Below are 10,294 nucleotides of genomic sequence, written 5' to 3' on the forward strand. Positions count from 1 at the left end.
TAATTTGTAGCTTTCCCTGAGACTATACCTGAGATATGAAAGATATGTGAAAAAAATCCTATTAGTATTTCCAATGTGTGATCTGTCTATATGTAAAGGAACTAATAAAAATCTCGACATACCTCATTATATCTAGAATAATTGCCTCTACCGATTCTATAGAAATAGAAATAACCTTTATTCATTGTACGTATTACATTGTAATTGTTTTACTACAAATTTTATTGTAATTATTATTGCACACGACCAGACGCAAATTTAATCACCACTCTCATCCAAATGTTGCCTAGAAGAGATCGCTATTTAACGATAAGGCCACCCATATCTGCCTAGTAATAATATAGTTTTTTCCTTTTTGTACCTACACATAAGTAACTGTATTTTTTGAGAGAGGAACAAGAAATAGTATTTGATTTTCTTTAATTAATTACGTAATCATTATTCAAGTAAACATTTATTTACTTACCTCTCATTCGGAATTTAGTTTCAGCAAAAGAAGAAGAAGATTAAGGGAGAAACTTACATCTATATAGTCACAGAACCACTACACTCTTTTAATCAAATGTTGTACTTACAACTAATTTTGATCAAATATGTAAATATTTGATCAAAGTTATTAAATAATTAGTTTAGTTTTTAGGCGTACAAAATAGCACTAAATATAGGTAGTATATGATAAGGGACTACGAATATGTATTGTCTTTGTATAACTAAAATGAATTATGTTAAAAACGGTATATCTACGTCGTATAAATAATTATTATATCGACCTAAATAGGATCAAATTATGAAGGCAACCTACGCGATTGTGATCTTATTAATATTTCATCTTGCTCTGCCCGCGTTAAGCCCCACTGGTAGCGTAATTATAAGCTGTAGCGGAACTGTCTTAGGGATTGGGGATACCAGAGTGAGACACTGCATTTTGTATTCGTGAAAACTTCTGTATTTTTGTAATTGATATATAGTTTTATAGAACATGAGTCCCTCATGTGTTGTTTTATCTGTGCCCTTTTCGTCCTAGTTACTGTTCATAGAGCGCCATCTTGTGTACTACTCTTGAAAAACTGGATATGAACATGTTGGATATGGTATTATACCTGCGTACCCTGTAATTTCTCTGTCTTTATTAACTTGACATTGGAACACAGTTTATAAAGCAAATTAGTTTCTTTGGCTTAGCTGTAGAAAAAATTGAAATTTAAGTGGGGACCAAACGATTTTACAAAAACGTTAAGTTGACACATACATATAGTCGACTGAAATCATAAATAGTAATATAGCAGATACATAGGAAAATCCAAATATATATTAATAAGAATTTCAAATTTCCGCCTTCACGGGAAAATAAGATACACTTTTAAATTACTTCTTCAGCATGGTTTATTATTTTTTCTATTTAATTCTATATACACATTTATATATATTACTCACTTGTTTTTATACATTATATTACATACAGATACACTAACCCGAGTATTAATACCGCTCCTAATAAATATTAAAAGCAATGTTCAATTTCGCCCCGCTGGCAGTATGACCACAACATGTACGTAGGCGTAATAACTAGTGTATTCATATTGACAGGCGTATCCTACCTATATTGAGGGGTACAAGTCATCATTATATCTGAATAATTTAGAATAAACTTACTTAAACTTCGAAACCAGGCTGAAAATTACATAACTCTCATTTCTTTTAAAAAAAGTAAACGCCTACTATATTTACAAAATTATTACACGTTTAGTTTAAAAAAGATTTATTAAAATTGCTTCACGAGCGATAAATAATTAAGATGCCGCACAGGGTACAAAAAATAGCATAGTATAAAATAGAATTCAAATTGTATACAAAAAGAGTACCTAACCTCTTACCTACCTATAAGTCAAAATGTAACAAATCTAAAGCGTTTTAATTGTTATTTTAGTCCGGTTTCTTTTACTTCAGTTCTTATTTCCATGTCTCTATTCTTTATATTATTATGTACTTAGATAAAAACAACAGAAGATCTGCGAATGACTTTCTCAAAAAAGTCTGGAGGTGAAAATCTGGATCGAAACTTTATTATAAAAATCAAATTGACTCTTGGCAAGCTACCAACTGATTACTATATAAGAAAATAACTTATTGCGACTGAACGGCTTTCGTCCTTCAACTTTTTTATAAACTTTTATACATTACTAGCCATTACACGCGACTTCGTCCATTTGGAATTAGTTATTCCCTATTATTACATTAGCTATCTCCGAGCGAAAGTCCCGTCAAAATCGTTTCAGAGATTAGTAGGAACAAACAGACAGAGACAAGATATTTTAAATTAACAGTTGATGCAAGTACAGTACATACATATGCATTTAGTGAAAAGTTGTTAAGTATTAAAAAAAAAGACTTTAATCTTATTTATTTGTATAGATTATAAACAATCATTATATAAAGTTAAAAGTAAATCAGATAACTCAATAAATATGCAGAAAATACTCCTCTCATCCCTATAATTCGAAATAAACTTTCGACGAGAAATAGTAGCCTATAATTGTTACAGTTCCATCTCTATATTTCTCTACAATTCGGGCTCGAAAACAGCTCGATTTTTAAGCTGTGTTTCGATGGAAATGGCACATTGTGGCTTTTATTAAGAATTGAAATACTATATTGTCTATATCCGACTTCGTCATATAAACATGTGAAATTTTATTTAAAAATACATTCAGGCGTTTATCTGTGAAAAGGTAACAAATTGACAGATATACTATCACATTTATTATAGCTATAAGTATGGATAAGATTTAGATGTATACATTTGGCTATAAAAAATATAATTTTAGTATAAAATTTTAAACAACTCATTATAAAAATACCCTTGTATACAATCAATTGTCTGCTCTAGCGCAAACAATAGCGGTATTTTATTGTTCGCGCATGCGCCGTGTCCGCCTCAACAAAAATAGATTCTTCAACAATCGACTTGTTGAATGGTGATTAATTACTGCTTAGATCAATGGGTTTTATCGGATAAAAAGGATCTGAATTCATCACTGGTATCTATTCAATAGAGATTATGAAAGAGAAGGAGATTGTTTTCTCTTTATGACGACTTACTGTCTGTGTTTTGCCTCTTTTTTTTAGATGAAAGACAGCCTATAGCCTTTCTTCCTTTTTTTATGATGCAATCTAGATGATGCAATCGGGCCGCTGGCTGGCACGATAATTCCCTATTTTGAAATATTTATATTTTTACATTGGTTGCTATGGTTTTGTTATTATTTCATTATTCCTTCTATTGCTCTTACTTTCATATAGTTTGTTACGACATATATTTTTATAATATACTGTTACTTTTACATATTGCGTCTTTAATTACCACCATCGTTGGCTGCACCGACCCCAGCGCCCTATACACAGTCCCACACACTATCCTTGATAAAGATTCTTTCCGATTACAATTAATAAAAACTAGTGGTCTCTGAGTGGTGGATATTTTACATTAATTAATTTAACATTTAGTAAGAGTATAGACATAGATATAATATTAATCTATTCTCAATTTGACTATACACTTTAACAATAAACAAAAGAGTATACATGCATGTGTGTGTCAAATATATGTGTATGTAGTATATGCATTATTTTTTGTTGACTTAATATATTATGCATAATTTTTTTTAATCTCTATATAAACCATAAGTGTGCGAAATTTAATACTCCATCCGCGCAATTTTCGTAAAAAGGGCTACGAAGTATTTGCTTCACGTATTAATAAACATTTTACTTCGCAAGAAATTGAAATGTTTGCTACATGTCTACCGACACTGTCGTGTCTTTATAATTATTACTTTTCTACCCTATAGTTACATAGGTATTAAAGTTCAATAGTATTTAGATACCTGCCATCTGATAATGACAAAATATAACATTGGTAAAAGTGTACATAGAGATATTTGTTTGAATAAGTACTTATAGATATGAAATTTCGTGAATATACTATCAGCTATGGATGGTAAGCTGGGTGACCTATCATCAATTTGCGATTTTATTCTACATCAGTTAAATGCAGCATCGTATAAGTTTACTACTCGTATTTACACCCAAGCGGTCGTGAATTGAAATCTGGTTTCCACCAGTATAAAAAAAACTTTCTATGTCATTTATGTGACCCTCCGATGAGGAAAACATCGAATCAAATAAAAACTAGTCCAAGAGTATAGTTTGAACATCACCTCATCTCATGATCGCATCATCTAAGAACCGCAACACATCTTACAAAGCATGCTGCTTAGTGGCAGAATTAAGTCACATTTATCATCACAAATGTCTAATAAGTTACATATATGCAATTAACAATTGTTCATGATTACATAACAGTATAAAACATACTGTTCTCTAAAGGGTTAGTGGATCAAGATTAAGCACAGTCAGTGAAGCGTGGTAAACCTTGAACAAGAATTAATTACACACGAGGTGCAGTGTAATTAAAACTCACTCATATGATGTTATAGACGTAAATCATATATTTTTAACAACTATACTTCTATAATGAATGAGTATGGAATATTGTACCTATTTGCGATAACCGTATACGCTGGTGGGCCACTAGTGAAGGTTGATAGGATTTTTTTATGGATGACATTGGAATGATGTAAACTCCTGCAACGATTTACGCTGGCGGGGCATCTGTGGCGGATGATAAAATAAGCATGAAGTTAGGTCAGTTAGTGCATCTTATCATATGACAATTTATCATGATGGTTTTCAGAGGGAACCGTGCAGAGGTCAACCTAACATTGCTAGCAGTGGGGTTATTAGTCTACATTACTAACAATCCCTTTCCCACCGGCTAATAGGATTATTAAATAGAATAATTTCAGGTCAGTTAACCTATCGAGGGGATTTCACAAAACTGAAAATATGCAAGATTTTACACTGAACATTCGAGAATTAGAGATGCTAGTAAATAAAACTGAATTGAGTATAGTCTCTGAAATTACTAACAAATATTAGTGTACCAAGCGAGCCGGAACACACGAATGTTCATATTACTATATTTATTAGCATGAAGTCCAATGACATATGGCATTGAATTTTAAGGTTCTTTTGTATATTGGACCATTTTTAATACCGCTATTTTTCAGAAACTAATAATTTATGATATCAATTTGCAATAGTTTTATAATTTAGTTACTGTTGATTGTAAATGTATAAGGGAAGTGAAAATTTACAAAAATAGTTTAGCTACTATTTACCTATATCTAAATAAGCTTTATGAAATAAGTATAGGTAACTAAGTCTCTACTTCCTATCTACAGGAACTCTGGTCTACTTGTATGAAAAACCATTCAGTTAGGTTGATTTGATTGTGCTAGAAGATATTAATTTTAATGTAATTACAGTGTTTAACTTTGGAACCTTACATATTTACTTTTTTATTAAAAATTTTATGTACAAATACACCAATAAAGGAGTACTTGAGTGCATTAAACACCTTGAAGCATTTTCTCCTAGTCAACCATAGGGCAAAAAAAAATTAATGTGGACGGTGCTTTTTCAAAATTAACTATGTTAAAAAGGCTATATATTTGTTAATTAGTGTAATTGGCGGAAATGTTATCTATCGTGACATATCGATTTAAACATTAGCCTCGTTCGATTATGTTCAAACCGTTCAAATTTAGTGTTGCATCGAAGCTATAGTATATCGATTCAAACCCTTCAATTATTTTTAATGGGCATAATTTGCTTCAGCTTTCAGTAAAATGAACGACACTCGCCCGTAATATCTAATTTCCACTTGATGTGGCAGTTAAGTTCCATCAACCTTTAAATAATCAGTTTCCATTTGAAACTAGCAGTTCGACCCGGTTTCAAACGGGCATAATAATAAAATAAGACCAATTAACTAAAACAATTTAATTTTCTTTGTAACAAATTGTGAATCAACATTATCTGTAACATGTAGACATAACAACTAAAAGAATGTAAGTAACTGACCACCTGAACTTCACTATTTCATCTAGATTCTTTTATTTTTATATATATGGAGATTTTTAACCCAATTTGTAAACAATCTCCTATGGTTTTTAAGGAGTTTATTTTAGAATACAAACCTGGCACTGTTTTTTTATGTTAATGGTAAACTAGCTTAGGTGCCACCTGATGGTAAATGACAACCATCGCTCTCATACATCAACAGCAGCACGATCATTACATCATAATGTGATGTCCATAGCACTCCTGATGCGCTGCCATTCTGATCGGCTACGATGTTACAGCTCTGTATTCCCACTCCCACATCTCACGCTCCAAAAGAAACTAGGTGATACGTAGTAACCTATGCAGACGACTTGATACAAAGTCTACCTCTAATAAAGTAATAATTAGCCAAATGGGTACAGATACAGAACTATTTTTTTTATTGTAATAATTTACCCATAAAGGCTGTCCACCTCTGAGTTGTAGACCGTTTAGTTTCAATTAATACCTCTTATTATATTATCTGTTTTTATAGCAAAAATTGTACCAGATTATTATATGATACAAATAAAGATTATTATTATTATTACAATTATATGATCTGTGGATTCAGTTATTCAGAGGTAATAATAGCAATATATTATTTTAATGGTATATCTTGACAATGAAATATAGACTTCATTATCATTAATTTAATAATCAACCAAAATAGCCACTTATTCAGAATATCTACAAACAATTATATATCTTATTTGCACTGCATACAAACAGTGAGCGTAGCCAAATTTACAGAGGCCGGTAATTCTGTAAACCGTTTCATTTACGACTAACAAAAGCAATTATATATTTATTATTAGTAGCCTTTATTTATGTTTCTAATAAAAGCAACGTTTTATGGGAGGTCCCTAGTTTTGTTATTATTTAACTGTGGTTGCATGGATTATTGGTAGAGCCGACCAACTAGGTATGTGTGTATTTGTTCAAGATTTGATTCTTATAAAATATATCTTTACCTACGTCAAAAACGTAACAAATACACAGAGACACTCTTTCGCATTCATAATATTAAATAGTAAATCAATATATGTATTCACATGTAGGCTTCTTTTACATATATGAACTCTTTTAATTTACGACCTTATTTATAGATACCTACATCTCAAGACTTCAAGTCTTTCTTGGGAAAATATATATTCAACTGCATAAAGTCACATTGAAATTTTGATGAGTGTATTCAAATAACACTCATGTCGCATTCCCGTAGATGCATCAATGCATGATCCATCTACGTCTATAGATGTCAGGAATAGGCAAGCTAGATGTAAGGAATTGTAGAAAATCGAAGATTAAATTACTACCGTTCGCAGTTTATGGCGCATGACCGTCAATAATCACACGTGAGTACTGAATCTAAAGAGATTTCTAAACATTAATTGAAAACGGTGCAGCGGTTGTTTACTTTCTGATGGTCGCTGGTTCGATCCTCACAAAATTAAAATAGTATATATTTGCCTGTCCCGACTTCGAACGGATGTATATGTATTATACACATAGACCTTCTTCTTAAATTACTTTATCAGATACGATTGCTGAAATCGGCATTAAAATTCGTTGAGTAGTCCAAACGAACTAACCGTGCAGACAGTGTGAGTGACTTTGTTTTATACTATTAGGGTAATTAACTGAGACTTAGTGCTAAATTAAATAATGTGTTTAATTTAGCACTCAGTCAGACGAGACTAGGATGTTTAAAACAAGAGAATGTAATACGTGCTAAGTTCAAACATACTATATAACACAGGAATATAGTATGTTTGAACTTAGCACGTATTATTTAATGATAAATAATGTTAAACATTTTATTATTATATACCATTAAATTATACATACATACACTATTTATTCTAGACATATGTACTAATATAGGCTATTAAGACAAGGCAGTGATATGTATAAAAATGACCATAGACAATTTGACATATGACTATAGATGTACGTATAGACCTAATAAATAGTAATTGACTTACAAACTGTCTATGATAATTTTTATACAAATATCTATTATCCCTGACAACATAACAAACATAGGAACAGTTTTGCCTAGTTATAGCTATCCATACATACTACGATTGCAATTATTATTCAAATAAACGACAAATCTTAGTAACAAGTGAATTTATTGTTATTTTTAAAATATGATAGTCCGTTTTTGAAACAATTTATCTTAGCATGTATTACATATTAGTGTATTTAAAAAAAAAGCAATATAGCTTATTTATTTATTTTTGCACCAAAATTGTATAAATGGCGAAATTAATGGTGGCACTATCTACCTCTCTCTCGATATGTTTTAAAAAAATATATTTCGTGATGTAATCTAATCATTCTTCATGTTAAATTTCATTAAGATATCTTCAGACGTTATGTCGTGAAACGGTAACAAACAAATAAGTCACAAATACAATCGTTACGAATATAATCGTTTTCGAAAATATAATATTAGTTACTATAAATAATAATTTTCTATGTAGGTACCCATCTACGAGTCGATCGTAGCGATTTGTCGTAGCACGTTTTAGTCGTAGCGTGTGTAGTCGGCAGTGACAAGTGGAGTTATCCGCAATTAATTATAATGTGTGTAATCAGTAGGAAGTCAATGGCTGCAGATGATGGCACTTAGTAGTAATCTACTCGTATTGTGGGAGGAGTGGAATGAATGCATGAAAATATGATGATAATGATAATGAGGGTCTCTTCGTGACTGAAAATTACTTAAATACTTATTTTTGTAACAAAACTAAATGATGACCTTGGTAATCCAGTGGTTTGGCATATCGAATTACTTCACATGGTCGAGGATTCGAGTCTCGTATAATACAAACATTTGTGAACATCTTTGATTTGGTCTGGGTATTTACAATGGGAAAAATGTATTTAACTACCAGTTGTATAGTACTCATAGTGCTCTACTTAGTTTGAGGTTAAATAGTGCTGTAGGTATGAATTATTTTATATTATTATTATTTTTCAATATTTCCAAGTTTTCTGTTTGATAGAATAAAATTATTTTAGTTGGCCTTTACGTTATGGCATCCAAACGTAAAACTACTAGCTGGGAAGATAACAGTAGTATGCTATTTTCCATTAACCCACACCGTAAAGCATGTACATAATTACCGCCACACATACCTACCTACACACTAATTTTAATTTTTAATTTTACGTACAGTTATGGAATTTTATTAATCTCAATACGATGATTTATTTTTAAACATAGTTATTTATGTGTACTTATTTTAAGTGTATTAAATATACTTACCTCTTTCAATTATACTATATAATTAGAAAAACACTATCACAACGTCACAGCACATACGCAACACAATATTGGCATATTAATTTTGTATCGTGAGCTTAAAAAAATCGGATATAAATTTATCGCCGTAAAGATTTCCCGCGCATTACATGAAACGCGCGTTTCCGCCGGCATTCGATTTTCAAATAATCCATTCAAGATGGCCGCGTATGATAGCATAATGTACTAGTGCTGCAACTACTATTTTATCGACATTTCCTTCACCCCTTTTCAAAGGAAATTACCACCTGTCAGTTATATGTTAATTTACTGCAAGGAATTTTAGAATACATTAAAACTTAATTCATTATTTATTTCCTATGCCTTTTAATTATAATATACATGTATTTTTGTTATAAAGTAGATATTATTATCATAACCATATTGAAATCCCCGTACCTAACGAGGATTTTATTATGGTTTCCGCCTAATTCTATAGTAAAGAAAAAATAAGTACATAAATACTACCATACTATCACTGAATACATAATAATGATAGTATCTACGTACGGTAGCCTTTGTTTATTCTTTTAATTCAGTTGGCGGCAACCTTGACTATATACGGAAATAAAATTTAATACAATTCCATTAAATTACATATAACAAAATGTTTTTAATTTTGTATAGAGCAAGTATAAATAAATATTTTAATGCTTCCAAGATTATCGTCTCTTACTAAATCGGCCTAAAAACTCTTGAGATCTAAGTGCTCTCTAACCGAATGCGCTTATAAGTAAAATTTACATATATATACTTATTAATTCCCATTTATCAACTTATTATGTATTATATGAAAATTATGATGAACTAACATAGGTATTTGGCACAAATACGCTGCTCTTACAGAGATGTAAGGATGACGATGAAGGATCAGTTATCACCAAAATCTTTACGAATGAAATATATTGGTTTTTGAGGAGCCTCCATCTAATACATTGTTAGATATACGGCCTTTATTCCTCACTACTAAAA

General features: G+C 30.9%; 1 protein-coding gene across 1 annotated transcript in view; it reads right to left on the reverse strand.

Moving 5' to 3' along the window:
• LOC131850352 (anoctamin-4) overlaps nt 1-9,447 on the reverse strand; it is a 32,130-nt gene extending 22,683 nt beyond the window's left edge. The window contains exon 1 of the mRNA XM_059200569.1: nt 9,287-9,447. The gene's annotated coding sequence lies outside the window, so the exon portion shown is untranslated. The remainder of the gene's footprint in view (nt 1-9,286) is intronic.
• Nucleotides 9,448-10,294: the final 847 nt, after the last annotated feature.

This window comes from Achroia grisella, unplaced genomic scaffold (assembly GCF_030625045.1).
Source record: "Achroia grisella isolate CSIRO2021 unplaced genomic scaffold, CSIRO_AGI_Agris_v1 utg114, whole genome shotgun sequence".
Classification (NCBI taxonomy): domain Eukaryota; kingdom Metazoa; phylum Arthropoda; class Insecta; order Lepidoptera; family Pyralidae; genus Achroia; species Achroia grisella.